The 12,772-nt window shown below is 41.1% G+C and overlaps 1 protein-coding gene across 2 annotated transcripts in view; it reads left to right on the top strand.

Moving 5' to 3' along the window:
- Nucleotides 1-12,772, top strand: part of SCML2 (Scm polycomb group protein like 2) — a 114,870-nt gene that overhangs the window by 27,762 nt on the left and 74,336 nt on the right. The window lies entirely within an intron of this gene.

Below are 12,772 nucleotides of genomic sequence, written 5' to 3'. Positions count from 1 at the left end.
GTGTCTTCACATGGTCTTTTCTCTATCCATGCACATCCCTAGTGTGTCTTCCTCTTCTTATAGGGACACCAGTCCTATTGGATTAGAGGCCGACCCTTATGACCTCACTTAACCTTTATTACTTCCTTAAAGGCCCTATTTCCAAATACATTTATGTTGGGGGTTGGTGCTTCAACATACGAATTTTGAGATGATAGAATTAAATTTGTAATAATAGATTAAATAACAGAATTGTATTTTCTCACAGTTGTGGAGGCTAGAAGTCTGAGATCAAGGTGTCAGCAGGTTTGGTTTTTTTTTTTTTTTTTTTGAGACAGAGTCTCACCTGTCACCCAGACTGGAGTACAGTGGCGTAATCTTGGCTCACTGCAACCTCCGCCTCCCAGGTTCAAGCAATTCTGCCTTAGCCTCCTGAGTAGCTGGGACTACAGGCGTGCACCACCATGTCCAGATAATTTTTTTGTATTTTTAGTAGAGGTAGGGTTTCACCATATTGGCCAGGCTGGTCTTGAACTCCTTTTTCTTTTTTTTTTGAGACTGAGTTTTGCTCTGTCACTCAGGCTGGAGTGCAGTGGTATGATCTCGGCTTCCCGGGTTCAAGCAATTCTCATGCCTCGGCCTCCTGAGTAACTGGGATTACAGGCGCATGCTACCACACCAGGCTAATTTTTGTGTTTTTAGTAGAGACAGGGTCTCACCGTGTTGTCCTGGCTGGTCTTGAACTCCTGGGCTCAGGTGATCTGCCAGCCTCGGCCTCTCAAAGTGCTGGAATTGCAGGCATGAGCCACTGCCCCCAGCCAGGTTTGGTTTCTTTTGAGGCCTCTCTCTTTGGCTTGTAGATGGCTGCCTTTTCCCTGTGTTTTCATGTGATCGGTTTATCTGTGTCCAATTTGTTCCTCTTATAAGGATGTCAGTCATGTTGGATTAGGGCCTACCCTGATAACCTTATTTTAACTTAATTACCTCTTTGAAGACCCTATGTCCAAATACCATCACATTCTGAGGTACTGGGGGTTAGTGCTTCAACATATGAATTTTGGGAGTGACACAGTTCAGTCCATAACATCAAGTCATAAAAAAGTCTCAATTATAATAACCCACTAGTCCAATTTCATTAGTAGCCTCTTTCTTGACTGTAGATATAAAAAGAGTGCTCTACTGGAAGCAAATATTCATTGCTATTTTTTATTTGCATTCAGAAGTGAAGCTTCCCCTCACTTTACTGTGTTAGTCCCTTTGATATTGGAGAAAAAGATGATGGGCCAAAAAAATAACTTGAAAATTAGTTGGAGAGATTTGGTTTCAGAAGTAAACAATGTTAAAAGCAGTCATTGGAAAGAATTTGTCATGAGGAAATACTTGCTATATAAAAAAAGAGGAAAAATTTCCAGAATAGTTTATATTCTTGAGAAAATGTTGAAGAGTACGTTAAGAAACAATAAAAGCCACGTTTTAAATTATGAGTCAAAATATTTCTTTCTCACCTTTTCTTATGATTGTTTTTCAATCACTTAACTTTTATTACAACTATACTTGGAATGGTAAGAATTGATTGTAGTTTTAAAAAGCTTTTGAAGAAGATTGAAGGCATAAGGATGTGAAACATCAATTACTATGCCTCCTTCATTGCAAAGAAAAATTCTGTGGGTACATCTTTGAGGAAGATGAATGCAGAAAGCGGACTTGCCCTACCTGCAAGGGACACAGGCAGCACAGGCCCTTTGGCCCGTGGTAAGCCATGTGTGAGAATAGCTGATTAAAAAATATTTAGCAGAAGTCTTTATTTATTGAACACCTATTAGCTTGGGTTGTGACTTTAGAAAAGCCATTGAATCTGTTTTACTAGTCAGATTGCTTGATCAGCTGGTAGCGTGCCACACTTGTCATACACATTATGTTTTTAATTTTTTTAATTATAAAAATAATTCATGTGGTGGGGGGCAGGGGATGGAAATCAAGCTATACTCTTAGCTAGAGTGAAAAATGGATCTCCCTTTGTCCCAACCATTCCTTCATTCCCCTCTTCCCCCCAAATTGAAGTTTTATTTGTTCTCCCAGACCTCTTTCTTTACATTTACAAGCAAATATGGGCTTTTATTTTCTTAAACATCAGTTGGAATATGTTGTACATATTATTCTGTGGTTTACTTTTTCTCCTAACATATGTGTGTTTTGGAAATCGTTCTATTTCATTTCATATATATTTTAGCTTGTATTGTACTTTTCTGTAGTATGGATCATCAGAATTCATTTAACCCTAGAATTGACTTAACTGTAAGGATGGATGATTAGGTCATCTCCACATTCTTGTTTAGATCAGCTCTACAGTGAGCATTCTTATAAAGAGCTTTGTGTATAAATGTGAACGGTTGCATTCTTGGAACTAGAATTACTTGTTCAAAGGGATGTATGTTTTGGTTGGGCTTTGGGAGGACAAGGCAGGAGGATCGTTTGAGCCCAGGAGTTAAAAACCAGCCTGGACAACACAGGGAGACCCTGCCTAAAAAAAAATTTGAAAAATTATAAAGAAAAAACAAAGGAATGTATATTTTAAATGTTGATATATACTGTTAAATTGCATTCCCAAAGGGTATTCTAAGGCAGGGGTCCCCAACCTTTTTGTCATCAGGGGTCAGTTTCGTGGAAGACAGTTTTTCATGGATGGAGGGGTGGGTGGTTTCGGGATGGTTCGAACACATTGCATTTATCATTAGATTCTCCTAAGGAGTGCACAATGTAGATTCCTCGCACATGCAGTTCACAGTAGGGTTTGCACTCCTATGAGAATCTAATGCTGCTCTTGATAGGAGACAGAGCTGAGGTGGTAATGCGAGTGATGGGGAGCGGCTGTAAATACAGATGGAGATTCGCTTGCTTGCCTGCTGCTCACCTCCTGCTGTGCCACCCAGTTCCTAACAGGCCACGGACCAATACCAGTCCGGGGGGTGGGGATCCCTGTTCTAAGCTATGCTCCACCATTAGCCTATAAACATGTTTGTATCTCTGCACCTTCACTAACATTGAATATTATCCATTTTAAATTTTCGTGAATCTTTTTTTGGAGGGGGTGGTGAAGATGAGGATGGTATCCCACTGTTTTAATTTGCATTGCACTGATTACTAGTAAAATTGTGCTTTTAAGATTTGTTTAATGGCCTTTTGTTTTTCTGTGAATTGTCTGATTATAACCTTTGCCTGTTTTTCTGTTTTGTTTTTGAGACAGAGTCTCACTCTGTCTTCCAGGCTGGAGTGCAGTGGCGTGAACCTCAGCTCACTGCAACCTCTGCCTCCCGGTTCAAGTGATTCCCGTGCCTCAGCCTCCCGAGTAGCTGCGATTACAGGCAGGCGTCACCACACCTGGTTAGTGTTTGTGTTTTTAGTAGAGACAGGATTTCACCATGTTGGCCAGGCTGGTCTCGAACTCCTGACCTCAGGTCATCCGCTCCCTTGGCCTCCCAAAGTGCTGGGATTACAGGTGTGAACCACTGTGCCTGGCCCTTTGCCTGTTTTTCTGTTGGATTTCTTTTCTTCTTAGAATCATCTTAAATCCTCACTTTTCCTTGATTTTGGCCTCTGGAGGTCTACTCACTTAGCTTCGTAATTATTTATTTGTTCTGTTTCTTTCTAACCTTACCACCACTGCCCCTTGGGCAGACTGTCAGCCTAAAATAACAACAGAGAAAGAGGCTCTCCAAAAAAAAGAGTCTGTTTGGGAACGAATGGCAAGGGGTTTCAGTGCAGGATATTTGTGCTGTTTTGAATCATTGGCATATCTGGTGATGGTAAGGCAAAGGGAAGCTTTTAAAGGCAAAACAAGGAAGGTTACATAAGTTGTTTTGAAGCACTTATCCTTGGCTACAAGGATCAATAACAAGAGTGGTATCTGGGGTTGAACAGTTACTGGATAGATGTCCTTGCAGGAGTATTCTTTGTGTAAGGTTGTGGTTTTCAGAGAGTCCTTGTAATAGTTTTTATCATAGGCATGTGTACATGAGAGCCCCTCCTCTATGGTCCTTTTTGTTAGGGTTTGGCATAAGTGACTCCATTTTGATTCTGACAACTTTTATAAGGCTTTCTTCTTGCCTGAACTGTTACGCTAGCCTTTTAACTGCCTCTAATCTTCACCCTTTCACACAACCGCTAGAAATGTGTATCTTATACAAAAACCTTACCATGTTATTCCCCTGTTTAAAACTCTTTTGAAGTTCCTGGTTATACTCAGGATGAAGTATAAGTTTTTCAGTATGGCCTGTTAGGTCCTGTGTGATCAGGTTCAGGGATGCCACTCCCTGCTTTGGATGTTATGTTCTTAAATTGCTTGTAATAGCTTGTAGATACCTTGTTTATTTTTAGAGCTCTGTTTTGACTCATGTTGGTTTTCCCTGGTTAACTCCTACTTTTTAAAGATTCAAGTCAGACGTTAAATCCTCTAAGATAATATCCCTAATTTCCCTTCTCCATTCTTCTACTTTTTTTTTTTTTTTTTTGTGAGACAGTCTCCCTCTGTCGCCCAGGCTGGAGTGCAGTGGTGCAATTTCAGCTCACTGCAGCCTGCAACCTCCGCCCCCTGGGCTTAAGTGATTCTCCTGCCTCAGCCTCCCAAGTAGCTGGGACTACAGGCACCTGCTACCATGCCCGGCTAATTTTTTTTGTAGTTTTAGTAGAGATGGGGTTTCGCCATGTTGACCAGGCTGGTCTTGAACCCCCGACCTCAAGTGATCCACCCACCTTGGCCTCCCAGAGTGCTGGGATTACAGGTGTGAGCCACTGTGCCCAGCCCATTCCTATACTTCTGTAGCACCTTGTACATATCCCAATCTTTGTATGTGTTAGATTACATTATTATTTTTACTGTCTGTCTTCTTGGACTGTGAGTTCCTTTTGAGCAGTTAGCATGTCTTTGTACTGTCAGTGCCTACATTAGTTTCTGGACACATACTTGTTTGTTAAAAGAATGAAGAAAGGATAAAAGAATACAGGAAGATAAATACTTATGGAAGGAACAGATGGGCTTAGTTTTGGACATGTTGAGGTGTCTCTGGGAAATTTGAGTAGTAATGACTATCAGGCTGTTGAAAGTAAGTGGTTTATAACTTAGGAACAAAGTTTGGCTTGGGCACATGGATTTGGAAATTTTTAGCGTAAATAGTAGTGATAGAAGCTTTGAGCTTAAATGAGCTAGTCCAGAGAATATATAGAAGGAAGAGAGAGGAATGTCAAGGTGAGAGCCTTGAGAAATACCTACCTACCTTAGAGGGTGGGTAAAGGGATAGGTGCAGCTCTAGAAATGGAGAAGGAAAACTAGAATAAGCTGGTGTCATTGAATCCAGTGGGGCAGAGTTGCAAGGATTAGGGAGTGGTTAATAGTCTCAAGTACAGCTCAGAATTACATAGTGGCTGGCCCATATCATGTACTTAAAGAAGGTCAGTTAAGAAGAAAGCTGATTTTTCACTCTTTGGTAGATAGAAAATCGTCAGTTACATTAGCAAGAGCTAAAGTCCAGGTGAAAAGTGTCCTCAGAGCTAATTTATAATTTTGGGGCAGAATATATGGAGATCATTCCTGATGGCTTCAAATTACTATTTCTATAAATAGACCTCAATGATGGGAGGATCACTTGAGTCTTGGAGGTTGAGGCTGCCATGAACCATGCTTTCGCTACTGCATGCTAACCTTTAGCCTAGGTGACAGAGTGAGACCCTGATTTAAAACAAAACAAAACAACAACAAAAAATAAAACCTCAAATTCCTATTTCTGCAAAATAGGAAACTGGCAAAGGCTGGAAGAAAATTCATACATACTGGTTGGGGAGAAAGTCAGTTAAGAAAATAACAAACATATAGTGAGGCTACATCATTTGTCTTAAGGAGAATGGTTAAGATTTGGAACAGCTGCCATATGGGATGAGAGAGGGAATGGTCTAGGGACACATGACAGTATTTTGGAGGGCTTAGCTGAGGATGAACGGTAAAAATGTGTGTCACTACATGTAATAAGCATTGTGGGAGGGACTTTGCTGCAGCAGTGCTCAGCAGCTTTATTAGTCTGTTTTCACGCTGCTGATAAAGACATGCCTAAGACTGGGGAGAAAAAGAAGTTTAATTGGACTTATAGTTCCACATGGTTGGGGAGGCCTCAGAATCATGGTGGGAGGCAAAAGGCACTTCTTACGTGGTGGCGGCAAGAGAAAATGAGGAAGAAGCAAAAGCAGAAACCCCTGATAAACCCGTCAGATCTTGTGGGACTTACTCACTATCACGAGAATAGCATGGGAAAGACCAGCCCCCATGATTCAATTACCTCCCACTGAGTCCCTCCCACAACACGTGGGAATTCTGGGAGATACAATTCAAGTTGAGATTTGGTTGGGGACACAGCCAAACCATATCCGCAACTAAGTATAAATAGGTGAAGGGGATGGTGATATTGAACTAAGGTTTGGAGATAACAGGGCAAGGACAAGGGAATAAGTTGGTTTTGGGTGCTGAGAAGAAAGTAGTGAAATGATGCTTTATAACCTGGATGTGAGTGCTGCTTCACATCCTACAGTGCACAGAATGCACATACACACACACACACATACACACACACACACACGTGCACGCCCATTCTGGCTGCAAACGTCATTAGTGCCAAGGCTGGGAAACCCTAACCTGTATTAATACCCTGGTGAGCTCATCTAATTTCCTGGCTTTAAATACAGTTTATATGCAGATGATTTTCAAATTTGTATTTCCACCCCAGACTTCTTACTCCCAACTCAGATTTGTATATCCAGCTACCTACTCAACATCTCCACTTGGATGGCTGATGAACATCTCAAACTGCTCCACCTGTTAACCTCCCTATCTCAGGGAGGGGAAACTATCCTTCTAGTTGCTCAGGCCTCAAACCTTGGTAATTATTTCTTTCACATCCTATATCCGGTCCATAAGGAAATCCTATTGACTGTACCTTCAGAATACAGTGAACATTCCATATCCTTGGGTTCTGCATCCATGGGTTCAACCAACTGCAGATTGAAAATATTAAAAAAAAAAAAAAACCCCAAAATACAGTAAAAAATAGTACAAGTGAAAAAACAATATAGTAAAATAGCTATTTACATACCATTTACATTCTATTAGGCATCATAAGTAATCAAAAGATTACTTAAATTATTTATAATCTAGAGATTATTTAAAATATATGGGGGGATGTATATAGGCTATATGCAAATACTGTGCCGTTTTATATCAGGGACTTGAGTGTCTTTGGATTTTGGTATCCTCAGTGGATCCTGGAACCAGTCCTGTGTGAATATTGAGGGACAAATGTATATCCAAAATCCACCCACTTCTTGCCATCTCTATTGTTATCACTCTGATACAAGCTGTCTTTTTAAATCTCAGTTGGATTACTATAGTAGCTTCTCACTGGTCTCTGCATTTATAACTTTACAGGCTATCATCAGCACAGAAACCAGAGTATTCCTTTTAAAATGTAAATCACGGCCGGGCATGGTGCCTCACGCCTGTAATCCCAGCACACTGGGAGGCCGAGACAGGTGGATCACTTGAGGTCAGGAGTTCAAGACCAGCCTGGCCAATGGGCTGAAACCCTGTCTCTACTAAAAATTGAAAAATTAGCTGGGTGTTGTGGTTGCACCAGCTACTCTGATGGCTGAAACAGGAGAATTGCTTGAACCCAAGAAGTGGGGGTTTCAGTGAGCTGAGATTGCAACACTATACTCCAGTCTGGGCAACAAGAGTGAGACTCAGTCTCAAAAACAAAACAAGCAAACAGAAAACCCACATAAGTCAAATTATATCACTCCTCTGTTCAGACCCTTCCAGGGGCTTCCTGTTTTATTCAGAGTAAAAGAATCCTTACAGTGACCTATAAAACTATGTATGATATGACCCCTCATTATCTGTCTGAACTCATTTCTTTCTGCTCTCCTACTTACATATTACATTTTACCCACACTCACTTCCTTGGTATTCTTTGAACATTTCAGACACAGCTCCTGCTTTAGGGCCTTGACTCTGGCCATTTCCCTCCTTCAGATTTCTGCTCACATGTCACCTTCTATATGAGACTTATTTTAATTTCCCTATTTAAAGTTGTATAACCCCTCCTTCTACATTGCTCTCTGGATTTCTCTTATTGTGCTGTTCTCTCTCTCTCTCTCTCTCTCTCTCTCTTTCTTTCTTTCTTTCTCTCTCTCTCTCTCTCTGCATAGCATTTATCATTTCTAATGTATGTGTTTTACTTTTTAAATTATGTTTATTGTTTCTCCTCACTAGCATGTAAGTGCTGTGAAGGAGGGATTTTGTTTTTTTTGCTCGTTAATATATCCCAAGAACCTTCAGTAGTGTCTGGAATATAGTAGATACTAAGTAAATATTTGTAAATGAATAAATGAAGGTTAAAGGACTAAAATTCTGGTGAGGTCAAATAAGTAGTTGATTAAAAATAAGGAGATAGAAGTTCATGTATTAGTTTGTGGTCAGAGGTAGGAACTGGGTATATCGCAGTAAACAAAGCATAAAATATGCCCCTTATGGAGCTTACTTTCTACTTGGGGAAATGTTTAATAGATCATGCTAAATAACTAAAGTATATCTTATGTTTTATACTCCTACATGCTTAGAAGAGAGGTCGACATTTTAGATAGGTTGGCCAGGAGGGTCTGAGAAGGTACCTTTTGAGTGACGATCTGAAGGAAGGAAGACAGTGAGCCATGAGGCTGCAAGAGTAGGATTATTCCCCAGGCAGAGGAGTAATGCAGAGAATGCTGAGACTGGATTTGGATTTTGTGGGACATGGGAAGAAATAGCCTTTAAGGAGAACCATATTGTAGGTAATCAAGAAGGGAGGTTAGAAGCTGGTTGTGGTGGCAAGTTCCTGTAGTCCCAGCTACTTGGAAGGCTGAGGCAGGAGGATTGCTTGAGCCCAGGAGATTTGAGTCCAGCGGCAACATAGTGAGGAGACCCTGTCTTTTATTTAAAAAAAAAAAAAAAAAAAGGCCAGGCGCAGTGGCTCACACCTGTAATCCCAGCACTTTGGGAGGCCGAGGTGGGTGGATCACCTGAGGTCGGGAGTTCGAGACCAGCCCCGACATGGCAAAACCCTATCTCTACTAAAAATACAAAAATTAGCCGGACATGGTGGAACGCGCCTGTAATCCCACCTACTCGGGAGGCTGAAGCAGGAGAATTGCTTGAACCCAGGAGGTGGAGGTTGCAGTGAGCTGAGGTTGTGCCACTGCACTCCAGGCTGGGCAACAGAGCGAGACTCTGTCTCAAAAAAAGAAAAAGGAAAAAAAAGAAGTAGGTAGTTAAAAGAGCATTCTTTGTTAGCCATCTTCTGGAATACAACCATTTTTGTCTCACCATAAAGAAAAGAGAATTCCTTGTTTATTTTAGCTATTGCTTTTGCAAATTATATTTTTGTGTTCAGGAAGTTATTAAAGAACTGGTGATGATGACAAACCAAATACTTTAAAAGCATTTCACTTAACATAATGACCTCCAGTTCCATCCATGTTGCTGCATTGACAGGATTTCATTTTTATGGTTAAATAATTTTCCACTGTGTATATATGTCACATTTTCTTTGTTCACCTGTTGATGGACACTTGGTTTTTTTGTTTTCTTTCCAACTTTTATTTTAGGTACATGGGGTACATGTGCAGGTTTGTAATATGGATAGATTGTGTGTTGAGGGGGTTTGGGGCACAGATTATCTTATCACCCCGGTAATAAGCATAGTACCCAATAGGTAGTTTTTTGATTCTCACCCTCCTCCTACCTTCCACCCTCAAGTAGGCCCTGTTGTTTGTTGTTCACCTCTTTGTGTCCATGTGTACTCACTGTTTAGCTCCCACTTATAAGTGAGAACATGCAGCATTTGGTTTTCTGTTCCTTTAGGGTAATGGCCTCCAGCTCTCCATCTGTGTTACAGAGGACGTGATCTCATCCTTTTTTATGGCTGCGTTATATTCCATGGTATATATGTACCAAATTTTCTTTATGCAGCCCACCATTGATGGACATCAAGGTTGATTCCACGTCTTTACCATTGTAAATAGTGCTGTGATGAACATACGTGAGCATGTGTCTATGGTAGAATGATTTATTTTCCTTTGGGTATATACCCAGTAATGGGATTGCTGGGTCGAATGGTAGTTCTGTTTTAAGTTCTTTGAGAAATCTCCAAACTGCTTTCCTCAGTAGCTGAACTAATTTACATTCCCCCCAGCGGTGTATAAGCATTTTCTTTTCTCTGCAACCTCACCAGGATCTGCTCTTTTTTGACTTTTTAATAATGGCCATTCTGACTGGTGTGAGATAGTATCTCATTGTGGGTTCTCTCTCTTTTTTTTTTTTTTTGAGATGGAGTCTCATTCTGTCTCCAAGGCTGGAGTGCAGTGGCCCAATTTCGCCTCACTGCATCCTCTCCTCCCGGACTCACTGTCTCTCGGGTTCAAGAGATTCTCATGCCTCAGCCTCTCGAGTAGCTGGGACTAGCCCCCAAGCCCGGATAATTTTTTGTATTTTTGGTAGAGACAGGGTTTCACCATGTTGACCAGGCTGGTCTTGAACTCCTGACCTCAGGTTATCCACCCACCTCAGCCTCCCAAAGTGAGGCTGATTATAGGCATGAGCCACTGCACCTGACCATCTCATTGTGGTTTTGATTTGCATTTCTCTAATGATTAGTGATATTGAGCATTTTTTTATATGCTTGTTAGCCACTTGTACATCTCCTTTTGAGAAGTTCTGTTCATGGGTGGACACTTTTGATTCCATATCTGGCTATTGTGAATAGTATTGCAGTAAACATGGGAGTGCAGATGTCTCTTCAATATACTGATTTCCTTTCTTTTGGATATGTACCCCCAGAAGTGGGATTGCTGGGTCATTTGGTAGTTTTATTTTTTTCTCTGCTTTCTCACCAACATTTGTTTTTTTTTTTTGGTCTTTTTGATAATAGCCATTCTAACTGGGGTGAGATGGCATCTCATTGTGGTTTTGATTTGCATCTGTTGGCTGTTTCTGTGTCTTTTGAGAAATGTCTATTCAGGTCTTTTGCCCATTTTAAAATCAGGTATTTGTTTTTGCTATTGAGTTGTTTGAGTTCCCTATATATTCTGGTTATTAATCCCTTGTGATGGATAGTTTGCCAACATTTTCTTTCTCCCTTTCTGTAGGTTGTCCTTCCCTCCCTCCCTCCCTCCCTCCCTGTCCTTCCGTCCCTCCCTCCCTCCCTCCCTCCCTTCCTGTCTTTTTTTTTTTTTTTGAGATAGCATCTCACTTTGTTGCCCAGGCTGGAGTGCAGTGGCACCATCTTGGCTCACTGCAACGTCCACCTCCCAGGCTCAAGCAGATCCTCCTGCCTCAGCCTCCCGAGTAGCTGGGACTACAGGTATGCACCACCACACATAGTTAATTTTTTTTTTTTTCTTTTGAGATGAGTCTCGCTCTGTCACCCAGGCTGGAGTGCAATGGCACCATCTTGGCTCACTGCAACCTCTGCCTCCTGGGTTCAAGCGATTCTCCTGCCTTAGCCTCCTGAGTAGCTGGGATTACAGGTGTGCATCACCACACCTGGCTAATTTTTGTATTTTTAGTAGAGACTGGGTTCCACCATGTTGGTCAGGCTGGTCTCAACCTCCTGACCTCATGATCTACCCACCTCGGCCTCCCAAAGTTCTGGGATTACAGGCATGAGCCAATTTGTATACTTTTTGTAGAGATAGGGTTTCGCTATGTTGCCCCGGTGGTCTCTAACTCCTGGGCTCAAATGATTTGCCCACCTCGGCATTCCAAAGTTCTGGGATTACAGGCGTGAGCCACCATGCCCAGCCTAGGTTATATATTTGAATCTTAAAATTAGTTCTATTGCATTGCTTATTCCAGTCTTTTAATTGTTTTGTTGCAGAAAATATACATTGCCATTTGAACTTAGTTTGGTTTGCTACAGGAAGTCTCAGTCTGTTATATGACAGTGTAAGGTCCTGGGATCCTTATGTGTGTGTTGAATGTTTTCTGCATTCTGTGAGCATCTAGCACAAGCTTGTCAACTGCCATGTTTATTTTTTGTTAAATGCAGCTCACCTCCCCACTTTTTTCTTCTCATACATAGTAACAGGCAGTTAAACTTTAGCCCTTTCATGTAACACTGCTTCTTACTTATCAGCTATTTATCAAATACTTTGATCTTTAATCATCTACCTTTTGACTTGCCGGCTTTCAGGGTGGGTTTTTTTTAAAATTTATTTTTATTTTTAATTTTAATTTTTACTTTTTTTTTTTTTTGGATCAACACCTCTATCTTTATTTTTTTTATTTTTTATTTTTGTTATACTTTAAGTTCTAGGGTACATGTGCATAACGTGCAGGTTTGTTACATATGTATATTTGTACCATGTTGGTGTGCTGCACCCATCAACTCGTCAGCACCCATCAATTCATCATTTATATCATGTATAACTCCCCAATGCAATCCCTCCCCCCTCCCCCCTCCCCATGATAGGCCCCAGTGTGTGATGTTCCTCTTCCCGAGTCCAAGTGATCTCATTGTTCAGTTCCCACCTATGAGTGAGAACATGCGGTGTTTGGTTTTCTCTTCTTGTGATAGTTTGCTAAGAATGATGGTTTCCAGCTGCATCCATGTCCCTACAAAGGACGCAAACTCATCCTTTTTTATGGCTGCATAGTATTCCATGGTGTATATGTGCCACATTTTCTTAATCCAGTCTGTCACAGATGGACATTTGGGTT

Source organism: Rhinopithecus roxellana, chromosome 7, assembly GCF_007565055.1.
Source record: "Rhinopithecus roxellana isolate Shanxi Qingling chromosome 7, ASM756505v1, whole genome shotgun sequence".
NCBI classification, from domain to species: domain Eukaryota; kingdom Metazoa; phylum Chordata; class Mammalia; order Primates; family Cercopithecidae; genus Rhinopithecus; species Rhinopithecus roxellana.
Note: the sequence above shows the minus strand (reverse complement) of the source record. Positions and strands in the feature narration are given on the sequence as shown.